This window comes from Saccopteryx bilineata, chromosome 1, assembly GCF_036850765.1.
Source record: "Saccopteryx bilineata isolate mSacBil1 chromosome 1, mSacBil1_pri_phased_curated, whole genome shotgun sequence".
Taxonomy (NCBI): Eukaryota; Metazoa; Chordata; class Mammalia; order Chiroptera; family Emballonuridae; genus Saccopteryx; species Saccopteryx bilineata.
This window is the reverse complement of record NC_089490.1, coordinates 357345768-357357489: the sequence shown is the minus strand read 5'-3', so window position 1 is coordinate 357357489 and position 11722 is coordinate 357345768. Positions and strand designations below refer to the sequence as shown.

Sequence of the window (11722 nt, the reverse complement as noted above, 5' to 3'; positions counted from 1 at the left end):
TGAAAATATGTTTTTAGAATAAGTGATGTGTACACATCATTGTGTATGGTACCTAGTGCAAAGTAAGTAAGATGTGATTTAACTTATAATTGGGAAGAATCACTTTGCCTTCTTTGTGGGGAGAGAAGTTAGGGGGTGACTGCACTGGTAACACGGCTAGAAATTATGGTAGCTTAGACCAGAGTAGGAGTGGTAAAAGTAGTAAGAAATGGTCAGGTTCTGGACATATTTTGAAGGTAGAGCTACCAGGATTTTCTGATGGATTCCCTGTGGGGTATGTGGGGGAGCCAGAGGGGTCATGAATGACTCATGTTTTATGCTTGAGAAACCTGAGGATTGACTTGTCATTTACTGAGATGGGGAGGAATGAGGGAAGAGTCGGTACAGGGAGTCAGATGGGTGAAGTTGGAGTTGTCTATGAGACACCAAAGAGGAGCTGTTGAGTAGGAAGTGGAATAGATGACTTTCAAGTTTGGGGGAGAGGCCCAGACTGAACATGAACATTTGAGAGTCTTCAGAGTATAGACAGCATTTTAAATCATGAGCTCAGATAATATGCTCTTGAGAGTGAGTGTGGTTAGAAAAGAATCTAGGTCTGAGAACGAAGCCCTCGAACAGCCCAATGTTACACATCAGGGAGATGAGGAGGAACAAATGCATCCCCACACTGCCTCCACTCCCTCCCCCCCCTTTCTTCTTCTTTTATCATTATGAAAGGGGACTGTTCTATTTAATTCAGTTAGCTTTCACTTGAACAAAGCTGCTTACAAAAGTTTTTTGGGTTTGCTTTTAAAAAGTGATATATGCTCTTTGAAACTTCAAAGTGTTTTAAAAAGAAAAAACACCCAACTTTGGGCTGTAGAAGAGGCCTCGTGGTGCAGGCATCGAACCAGCAAGTTCAGTGCATCTGGAGATCAAGTTCCTTTCAGGATTAGTGAAATCGAGCTTTTGTTAGCATTAATTTAATGGTGGAATGTCAACTTGCAAACCTCAAAAATCCTTTTCTGCTTCACATCTCTTTCCCTTTTTCCATCCAAAAGAAAAACCGTGTGAAGCAAGAAGGAAGAATCTGAGAAAGGTTTGACTCTTCTTTTGGTGAGATAAACAGTCTGTTGTTTCATGGCACCAGCACAGAAATCGTGTCTCTGAAGGAGAGGCCGAGGCTACAGTGTTACTCAGGATAGTTTATGGGAGGGCAAGGTAGGAATAGCTCACTTCTTGTGATAAAGATCTGGGAGTCTCAGTGCACCACAGATTTTCTATGAGCCACATAAATGATGTGGTTGTTACAAGAGCTACCACAGTTGTATTCAAAGAGATCTATTGCCCTGGCCATAGGAAGTCAGAATCTCCTGAATAAAGAAACTTCTGGTTAGATGACATCAGCATTTGAGGTTGCTGGCCACCATATTTAACTCATGGCCCAGCTAAGACTATTAAATCAGAGAGAGATAACTGCACCTAAGGTTGGTAGTAACTTAGGAGACCTGGCTTACACACATATGCTAAGCCATATGCTTTTGAGAATCTAAAACAATATAGTTGTCAGTTGATTGAGGGGAGAAGAGAGCTGGAGAGGAGAGGCCATTTGGGACATAACAAGATGAGTATCCAGAAAAAACAGGAGTAGAGAGAAAAAGAGGAAGAATCAGATTCACAAAGAGGAGAAAGGGAGAGAGAGAGAAGGACATGGCCTTTGGGAGACAGATGGATACAAACATTAGTACAGATACACGGAGTAGGGGCCCAGGTCCTGCTGGCTCTCTGCTCCCTTGAGGTCTGGCGGTACTTCCTTTCCTGTTCTTGGGTTCTGTGGGGAGTCAGTTGTCATTGATACAAGCCCCCTTTACACTTCAGCCAGCCAGAGTAGACCTCTGTTCTTTGCAGCTAAAGGAGTTCTACACTTTCCCCATCCCTTTTGGCCAATAGGTTCTGCTCACCCCAGTTCTGCTCACCTGTCAGCCCAACCTGAAACTCCTTCCTTCCTTGACTTTCCCTGTTCTACTCAGTATTTGAAGTCCAGCTGGAGTTTCTATCTCTCCCATAAAGCCCTTCCTGACCAGCACTGGTTCCCGTGAGCTTCTATAGCTTTTCTAGCCTTCCAAGCTGGTCTCATCTTCCCATGGGCAGAACAAGTAGTGGTCTCTTTGGGCACATACCCAGATCTCATTTCATTCTCTGCCTGGCCTGTTCTGTGCTTGGAACTGAGCAGAGCCCAGCAGGTAAGTGTCCACTGGTTTATTCACTGAGCTTCTGCTCTTTCTCTCTTTTTATTTTATTTATTAATTTTGGAGAGGGGGGTAAGGAGGAGAGATAGAGGAAAAGGGAGTGAGAGAGAGGTGGGGGGTGGCACAGAAGAGTGAAAAGCATCAATTCATAGTTGCTTCTTGTATGTGCCTTGATGGTTTTGAACCTGCGACTTCAGCATTCCAGGTTGACACTATCCACTACACCAACACAGGTCAGGCAAGGCCTCCACTCTTTCTTAGCAAGGATGTGGCTCCCAGTAGACTGGTGTTCCCTAGGATCCTCCTCCCTATTGACTCACTCTATCCACAAATCAGCTAAAATATTTCCTCAAAGACCTAGATGCTGTCACTGCTTCTTTCATTCTTCTCAAGTCAATTCAGCCATCATTTTCGGACCACCTAACATGTCTCAGATATTAAGCTACGCAATAAAGCCATTGTACAAAGAGCCAGTATGGGGTAATAGTCCTACAGTTTGACTGAATCAAAATCCAGGCTTGTTATTTGGTAACTGGTAACCTTGGTCAAGTTACTTAACACCGCCAATCTTCAGTTTCCTTATGTTTAGGGTGGGTTGATGTTGATAATAGCATGCCTACCTCGTGGGACTTTAGTGAGGATTGAATGAGATTATCCATATGAGGGGCTTAGCACAGTGCCTGACACCTGATATCTACTCAGTGCACCACTGTTGTCATTGTTGTTATTAGTAGTATAAAGATACTTGCCTAGGGTCTCTGTCTTTTAAGTTCCTCACAACTAGGCTGGGGAGGCAGAAAAGTCCCACCACCAAGTGACAGATGCCTACATTTCAGTTTCTCTTTGGTGTGTCCCAGCATTCCAGTGGGCTTTGCATAAAATACAGTTAGGCTGGGATACTGATTCTACTTACCTCTTTGGGTGTGCTGTTGGTGGGGTTTGGGGCCACCAGAATTCCCAAATGACAACCAGCCACCACAAATAGCCTTGTCTATTTATGACTTGTGCAGGTATGTGAGCCATAGAAAGCTTTTCTCTGATGGATGTGTCAGCACAGGGTACAGGGGGCCCAGAGGAGGGGAAAAACTCATTTAGACTTCTCCAAAGAGCAGAACGCCTTTCTCTGAAATCCTCCTCTGACCTCCATCCTCTATGGGACTTCTAAGGTCATCCTGGAATCACATTCCATCCTTTCCCACATCCTCCTAAGCTCTTCCCACACACTCATGTCAGCACATGGTTGGTGAGTAATGAAAAATTGAGCCTCATTGCCATCACATCCAAAACCTACCTCACCAAACCCCATAACTGTTTAAACAGCTCTCTCAAAGGTTCACAGTCTTCACCTGTGACTTAAAGTTCTCCTAGAGATCCAACTTTCTAAAATCTGTTCCACCAATCTGGACCTCTCTTAAGCAATGATCTTTGCAATCGTGTATTTCTATCTTCTGGGCATCTCCCTCTGGGTATCCCACCAGCATCTCAAACCGAACTCACCTCCTCCTTTAGCAATGCTCTCCTGCTCCAGGCTTCACTGTGGCATTAATATTCTCTGTACCTGTCCAGGGATCAAAACTTTGGAATCCTCTCATCTCACATGCAGTTAGGTCACAAGTTCACTGAGTCTGTCTCTTCCTGTCCACTCTCATGACTGCTGTGACCACTCCTCTGCAGAGATTCACACGTTCCATTGTCCAAGTGTGTCTCCACTGGAATGTTCCAGTGTTATCTAACACTTAACATGTCCAAAATGGAATTCTTGAGTCTAGTACTCCTGTCCCATCAGCTCACTTTCCCAGCTCCATAAATGACTTCAGTATATGCCCAGTTGTTCAACCTGGTCATTGTTGACATCTTTTTCCCTCTTGAGAGCCTCATCTTTCTGGGGTGTTTCAGGAGCACTCAGGCTAATATTCAGCTCAACCACCCCACTATGACTATGCATTGTTAAAATATTGAGGTATTTCCCTATCAGTTGGTAAATATACTGCTCACAAAAATTAGGGGATCAGGGAATGTGCTGATCCAGTACTTTCAGCCTTTTGTATAGTGCTGTTTCACCAATGAAATAAAAGTTGGTTTTGCATCTTATTTGCATAATCAAACAACTTTCTTTGATTTGTTTGCTTTTCTGATGTTGTTGTTTAATAAAAAAAAAATCAAATGCTTCTTCTTTTTTTTTAATCACTTCATATTCATTTTGAAGTATCTCCTAATTTTTGTGAGCAGTAGAGTTGCTGCCCTGAGACCCTTGACTGATCTCATCACCCAACCTGCTCTGGACTCTTCCCAAGATTCTGTGGATTTTCACATGATCTGACAACTGAAGGGTTGATGCCTGGTATTGCAGGGAACCTGTAGGACCCATATACTCCAGCAGGACAGCCACTGGTATCCGTTCTAATTGGCCAGTGCCCAGGCCACAACAGTTCATTATTTTGAAGATAATCCCCAGTGTTACCCTTTTTTTTTTAAATTTTTTTATTTTTTATTTTTATTTTTCTGAAGCTGGAAACGGGGAGAGACAGTCAGACAGACTCCCGCATGCGCCCGACCGGGATCCACCCGGCACGCCCACCAGGGGCAACGCTCTGCCCACCAGGGGGCGATGCTCTGCCCCTCTGGGGCGTCGCTCTGCCGCGACCAGAGCCACTCCAGCGCCTGGGGCAGAGGCCAAGGAGCCATCCTCAGCACCCGGGCCATCTTTGCTCCAATGGAGCCTTGGCTGCGGGAGGGGAAGAGAGAGACAGAGAGGAAGGAGGGGAGGTGGAGAAGCAAATGAGCACTTCTCCTATGTGCCCTGGCCGGGAATCGAACCCGGGTCCCCCACACACCAGGCCAACGCTCTACCGCTGAGCCAACCAGCCAGGGCCATGGTACCCATTTTTAACAAAGAGGAAATGGACACTAGAGAAGTTAAATAACTTCGCTATAGTTCCTTGGAATCTGTCTAGCTTCAAAACCCCACTCTGTATTTCCAGGACATTTAACAGTGATCCTGAATTGTCTCCATGCCCTAGAACAATCCAACTAAATCACAGCTCTCAGTATACACTGTCTCTACTTAGAAACCTTCTGGGGCTCCCAGTCCCCATGAAGGTTAAGTCCAAACTCTTAAGGCTGAGGTTCAAGGCTCTTTCACAGTCTGCCCCACTCAGTACAGCCCAATGACAGCACCTCTGCCACTGAATTCTTAAGCATGTTCCTACTGCCATTCTTGGGCCCATGCCACTTCTTCCTCTACAAACACCCTCCTGGATCCACTCTCCACCTCTTGAAATCTTGACCAGTTTGGGTTCATGACTGCCTCAAATTCCAACTCCTCCAGAGAGTAAAACTTTCTCAATGCCCTCACTTCTTCCTTGGAATACAGTATTTGGTTCAATTCAGTGATCGCACCCCAGCCCACCCATGGTACTAACCATGTTCTTCCTTACAGAGTAGTTTTACTAATAACACCCCACCCAAGCATACTGACAGGCAGCTTGCAACCACTTTCATGCACCTTACGTCATAGGTATTTCTTACTTTCTTGAGTCTTATATCATAAGCTCCAAGAGGGCAAGAGTTGTGTTTTGCTCATCTGATTTTTTTTTTTTTTTGTATTTTTCCGAAGTTGGAAACTGGGAGGCAGTCAGACAGACTCCCGCATGTGCCTGACCAGCATCCACCCGGCATGCCCACCAGGGGGCCATGCTCTGCCCATCTTGGGGCATTGCTCTGCCGAAATCAGAGCCATTCTAGCGCCTGAGGCGGAGGCCACAGAGCCATCCTCAGCGCCCTGGCAAACTTTGCTCCAATGGAGCCTCGGCTGCGGGAGGGGAAGAGAGAGACAGAGAGGAAGGAGAGGGGGAGGGGTGGAGAAGCAGATGTGCGCTTCTCCTGTGTGCCCTGGCTGGGAATCGAACCCGGGACTCCTACACGCCAGGCCGACGCTCTACTACTGAGCCAACCGGCCAGGGCCCGTGTTTTGCTCATAAAAGGAAAAACTCTATTCAGGTAAACAGTTTGCAAACTGGGAAAAGGCAGCCTTCTGCAGAAACTGAAAGTGAAGAGGAGGCCCGCTTATAAGGAGAAGGTGCCCATCCTGGTCCCTGATTGGTCCATTATTATGCAAATAAAGAATCCAAATTTGCACAATTTGGTGTGGTCCAAATAGCACTGACCTAATTGGTTGGAACCGCACAATTCTGATTAGTTGTTATGGAGCCTCTCTGATTTGTCAGTAAATATGAAAATAAGGATATAATTGCACAGCTTCAATTGGATGGGGCAGGTCTCAGCCCATTGGTAGAAATATGGTTCTAGGAACTTTGTTATAAAGTTCAGCTCAGAAGGTAGGAACTCAGTGCCAGATTCTTGGCAGCTCAGTCTGTGGCTTTTCCCTGATATGCAGTGTGTGTGTGTGGGAGGCTTCTGTAAATAATGGTGACTAGACTCTGATTATGAATTTGGTCTCAGTTAATTATAAGGACCCTTTTTGACAGGTATACAGGTATATCTTCTCGAGGTCAACATGAGTAAGTCACACTCTTGAGACAGAGTGGAGAAAGTGGATCACAATTTTTCCAGTAACTGTTCCTGCCAGGGCTAGCCTAAAGGAAAGTCAGGATGCCAGGATTCTCTCTCTCCCAGCCAACCCCAGGACCACTGTGGATTCTTATTTTATTAATGGTTTATAATCCTTTGCTATCATTAGATACTTTGATGTTCGTATTGTTTCAGATGTGGCCCATGAGAGACCCCGTAAGTGTTTCTGTGTTCTTTTGACATGTCACCATCTTCTCTCTTGAAGAGGTTTCCTACTTTTGGGCACAATGAGATGTTCCAAACTATACCATGATCACAAATGTGGTTTTTCCAGGGTGAAGCTTCTCCATTGCACTCTGGATGTGCTGACCCCTGTGATTTCTCCAAATGTGGGAAACTCGACTGCATAATGTGTGATAGTGGGGATTGCGTTTTCACTCTCCCTATTAAAAAACAAAAGAGGCCCTGGCCGGTTGGCTCAGTGGTAGAGCGTTGGCCTGGTGTGCAAGGGGTCCCGGGTTCGTTTCCTAGCCAGGGCACACAGGAGAAGTGCCCATTTGCTTCTCCTCCCCTCCCCCTCTCCTTCCTCTCTGTCTCTCTCTTCCCTTCCCACAGCGAGGCTCCATTGGAGCAAAGATGGCCCGGGCCCAGGCGCTGGGGATGGCTCCTTGGCTCCAGGCGCTAGAATGGCTCTGGTCGTGACAGAGTGACGCCCCGGAGGGGCAGAGCATCACCCCCTGGTGGGCGTGCCGGGTGGATCCCGGTCGGGCACATGCGGGAGTCTGTCTGACTGTCTCCCCCGGTTTCCAGCTTCGGAAAAATAAAATAAATAAAAATAAAAAACAAAAGATGTTCCAGCCTCATCTTGTACTTTCTATATCCCATCCCTAGAAGCCCTCATTTCTCCAAGGAGCTCTAGATCTATTTATTGGAAAACAGTATTTAGAAACCAAAATCTGTGTGCACAGTGTGCTCAGTGCTACTGGACCATCATTATTTCCAGGCCTTTTCAATGACAAAGCTAAGAAAGAGATGTATGTTTATGCACATAGGTCTGTTTGACTATATATAAATATATACATATCCATCCATCCATCCATCCATCCAGTTTATTCCAATACTGCAATTCCAACACAGCACTGCATAGCTTATTCTGTTTTCTTTTTTTACGTGTTTGTAACTCTCTCCTTTGACAGTGAGAACGTGGACTCTCATTATTAACAATATATTTACTAATTTACTTAATCCTGGAATGCAGAGAAAGTATTTTCAGAATTGCTAATCCTCATGTCTATGCAAAAAGAATTCTACTCAATATTCACTTACAGTTCTTTTATTCCTTTAGCCTGAAGGCATTTAGTCCAAATGCTGCATACAAAAACTACTGGAGGTAGTTTCTTTTCAGCCCCTTCTGTCCATAGGCTTTCAATTGTACCCTTTATGTTTGTTACATATCTCATTTCTGTCCCTGTCACACCTGGCTTTTCCATTGCAGGGCCTCTCTGGGGCACCAGAGCACCTGAGCCCCCTTCTCTGGAGGGTTGTCTGGGGCTAGGCTGGGGCTTCCTCCTCTTGACTTTATTAGGTATAATTCCTTTATCCTCTTGTCAGTCCCAGAATGTGTTCACACATGCCCCCTTCAGTCTCTTTGTAGCTAAGGATTCATTCATTCTTAAGGAGTCCCTTGCTATCATTTTAATGGGATCCTGGGAGAAAAAAGAGACAGCTTATGCTCCCAGTCTGCATCTTGAACCTGATACCCACAGACTCTAGAATTAGGGAAATTTGGGATTGCAAAGTAAGGCACTGGTCAGCTCCTTGACTTCTCCAAAGCTCAGATTTCTCGTATAAGACATGTGATGAGAAGCCCTGCATCACACGGATTAGGTGAGAACTGAACTAGACCTTAAATGTGAAGTTGCTGACACAGTATCTGGCATCAAGTTCAGTAAATGACACCTCTCATTGTCACCTGGATGCAATTCCCGCTAGTTTGGCCACTGATTTGTCCACTTACTCCTCCAGGACCTACTGCGGGGCATTGCACAGAGTCTCTATACAGTATGCGTGGGACAGGGAGGACAAAAGTGGCATTGCAGTCCTCTCAGCACTCAGCCCCTGAGTTGACAGTGTTCTTGGCAAGATGCTGCTGCTCCTGCCTTGGCCATAGGATGTGTTTTTGGCCTGGGACTTTGACATTTTTTCCCTGGCCTTGAGTTAGATGGCCTATGGGAAGTGCCCCCCTGAGCAGCATGCCAGTGTGCCTCCTGGCCTCTGTTTTAATGCTGAGAATGCATGATCATCTCTGATGGGCTTGAGTGATGAGCTGAAGATTTTGGTAGAGCGAGGCCAAATCCCTGTGTGGCTCCAGGAATGGGGATAAATATAGCCTAAGTAATTGCTCGTGTTCTTTTAAGGACTAAAAGCTTCAGGCAAGCTGTGAAGCTCCATGACCAGGACAGCAAGGGACACAGTTCCTTTTTTTAGAGCTGTGGTAAGCATTCCTTGTGCACTGCTGAGTCCTGGGCCTCTGTGATGCTATTCCCACTGAATATAGGGAGTGCCTTTGCTAGTCTACACCCCATGAAGGCAGGGATGGGCCTGACGTGTCCCTACTGCATCCCATAATCCAACATGATGTTTGGCACACTAAAGGTGCTCAATACATGTTTAAAATGAATAAATGAGCAGTGAGAGGGCTATATTTTAAAAAATAACCTTTAGAATAAGATCTATAGTCTAGTTAACAGTAACGTACCAATGCCAACTTCCAGGTGTTTTTTTTTTTTTTACAGGGACAGAGAGAGAGAGAGTCAGATAGAGGTATAGATAGGGACAGATAGCAGATAGACAGGAACAGAGAGAGATGAGAAGCATCAATCATCAGTTTTTCCTTGCGACACCGTAGTTGTTCATTGATTGCTTTCTCATATGTGCCATGACCGCGGGCCTTCAGCAGACTGAATAACCCTCCGCTCGAGCCAGTGACCCTGGGTCCAAGCTGGTGAGCTTTTTGCTCAAGCCAGATGAGCCGGCGCTCAAGCTGGCAACCCCGGGGTCTCGAACCTGGGTCCTTTCGCATCCCAGTTCAACGCTCTAGCCACTGCGCCATCGCCTAGTCAGGCCAACTTCCAGGTTTTGATACCCAAACATCCATGCCACCCCTCGGGGGAAGCTGGGTGATGGGTACATGGAACTCCTTATACTATTTTTGCAACTTCCCATGTGTCTGTAATTATTCCAAAATAAAAAGTAAAGAAAAAAAAAACACCTTTAGTCAGGCTCATACCAATACTCTGACATTTGGAGGAAGTGGTGCTGAAGGATGAATTGATGAAATCTCTGCCCACAGGAATATTTTTGTCTTATTATTTATCTTCGGATGTAAACATGATTTATTCTTATGATTCATGTGCTCACTTTGGCAGCAAATATACTAAAAAACATTCTTATGATTCAAAACTTTAAATGTATAAATAAGGTAGATGGTGGATACTCTTTCCCTCCATTAGTTTCTCTCCCATGAGCAACTAATGTTAATGTCATTTCTTTCTTGCACTAATTTTAATGAGATTGTGTGTATATACATATAATATATGTACTTGTGAGTGTGTATGTGTGAATATATTTATGTATGTATATTTATAGACTGTTATATTATCTTACTTTTCCCACTTAACCATATATCTTGGAAGGTTTTCATATCAGTACACAAAAAGCTGCCTTATCCTTTGTTTTGGCTGTACCCCATCATTTTTTATGGCCCTCAATTGGTAGACATTTATGTTGTTTCTAATTTTTTTTCTTTTATGACAAAGCTGCAATGAATAATCTTGTTCATTTGTCATTTCCCAAGTGTGGGAGTGTGTTTCTAAAATAAATTCTTTAAAGTGGAACTGGGTCAAAGGATATCAGCCTTATCATCTTGATAATGCTAAATTGATTTCTATAGAGCTTGTTCCTTTCTACACACCCACCAATAATATGTCTAATGAAATGCTTGTGTTAATGAGGTGATTTTCAAAGTTATTTGATGACCTTTTTGTGAGTCTGGTGAAAGCTATGGGCTTATACACAAAGAAAACACAAATCACACAGTGTTTTGTACACACTTTTAGTTGGCTCAGAGACCCTTGAAAGTGATCCGTGAACCCTGGTTTATGAAGTCCTGCCTGAATGGAAGGAGGTATGGTACAAGGGAAAGAGCTTTAGGGCCAAACAACCTAATTCACCTCTCAGCTCTACCACCTACTGGCTGTAGAACATGAGGCGAGTTGTTTCACTTCTTCAAGTCTCAGTTTCCTTTTTGATGGAAACATACAGTAATTCTATTTCACAGGGCAATTTTGAGGATAAATACATATATAGAGAGCACCTAATATAGTGACTGAAACAAAGTAGGTGCTCAATATACAGTTGTCCCTGGCTGGTTGGCTCAGTGGATAGAGCGTCAGCCCAGCATGCGGAAGTCTTCAATCCCTGGTCAGGGCATACACGAGAAGCAGCCATCTGCTTCTCCTCCCTCCCTCTCCTCTTCTCTCTCTCTTCCCCTCTCGCAGCCAGTGGCTCTATGGTTCAAGTGTTGGCCCTGGACGGTGAGGATAGCTTGGTTGATTCAAGCATTGGCCCCAGACCAGGATCGCTCAGTGGATTCCAGTCAGGGCGCAGGCAGGAGTCTATTTCTCTATCTCCCTTCCTCTCACTTAAGAAAAAATATATAAATACACATTTTTTTTTTATACATACACTCACACATCCTCCTTCAAATGTACACAAAGCCGTTCGGTTCCATTTTAATCAATGTTTCTACATTGACTAAATTCAACAAGTAATTCTTGTTGAATTCACAAATCAGTCTTTGGAGCATCATTCCTAAAGTGGAGTCCTTGTACCAACAGCATAAGAATCACCCGAGGGCCCTAGCTGGGTAGCTCAGTTTGTTAGATCATCGTCCTAATACCCCA

The 11722-nt window shown here is 44.7% G+C and overlaps 1 non-coding gene across 1 annotated transcript; it reads left to right on the top strand.

Moving 5' to 3' along the window:
• Positions 1–7042: 7042 nt before the first annotated feature.
• On the top strand, positions 7043–7205 carry LOC136321414 (U1 spliceosomal RNA). The gene has a single exon (XR_010728666.1). It is a non-coding gene; the product is annotated as a U1 spliceosomal RNA (small nuclear RNA).
• The last annotated feature ends 4517 nt before the right edge of the window (positions 7206–11722 follow it).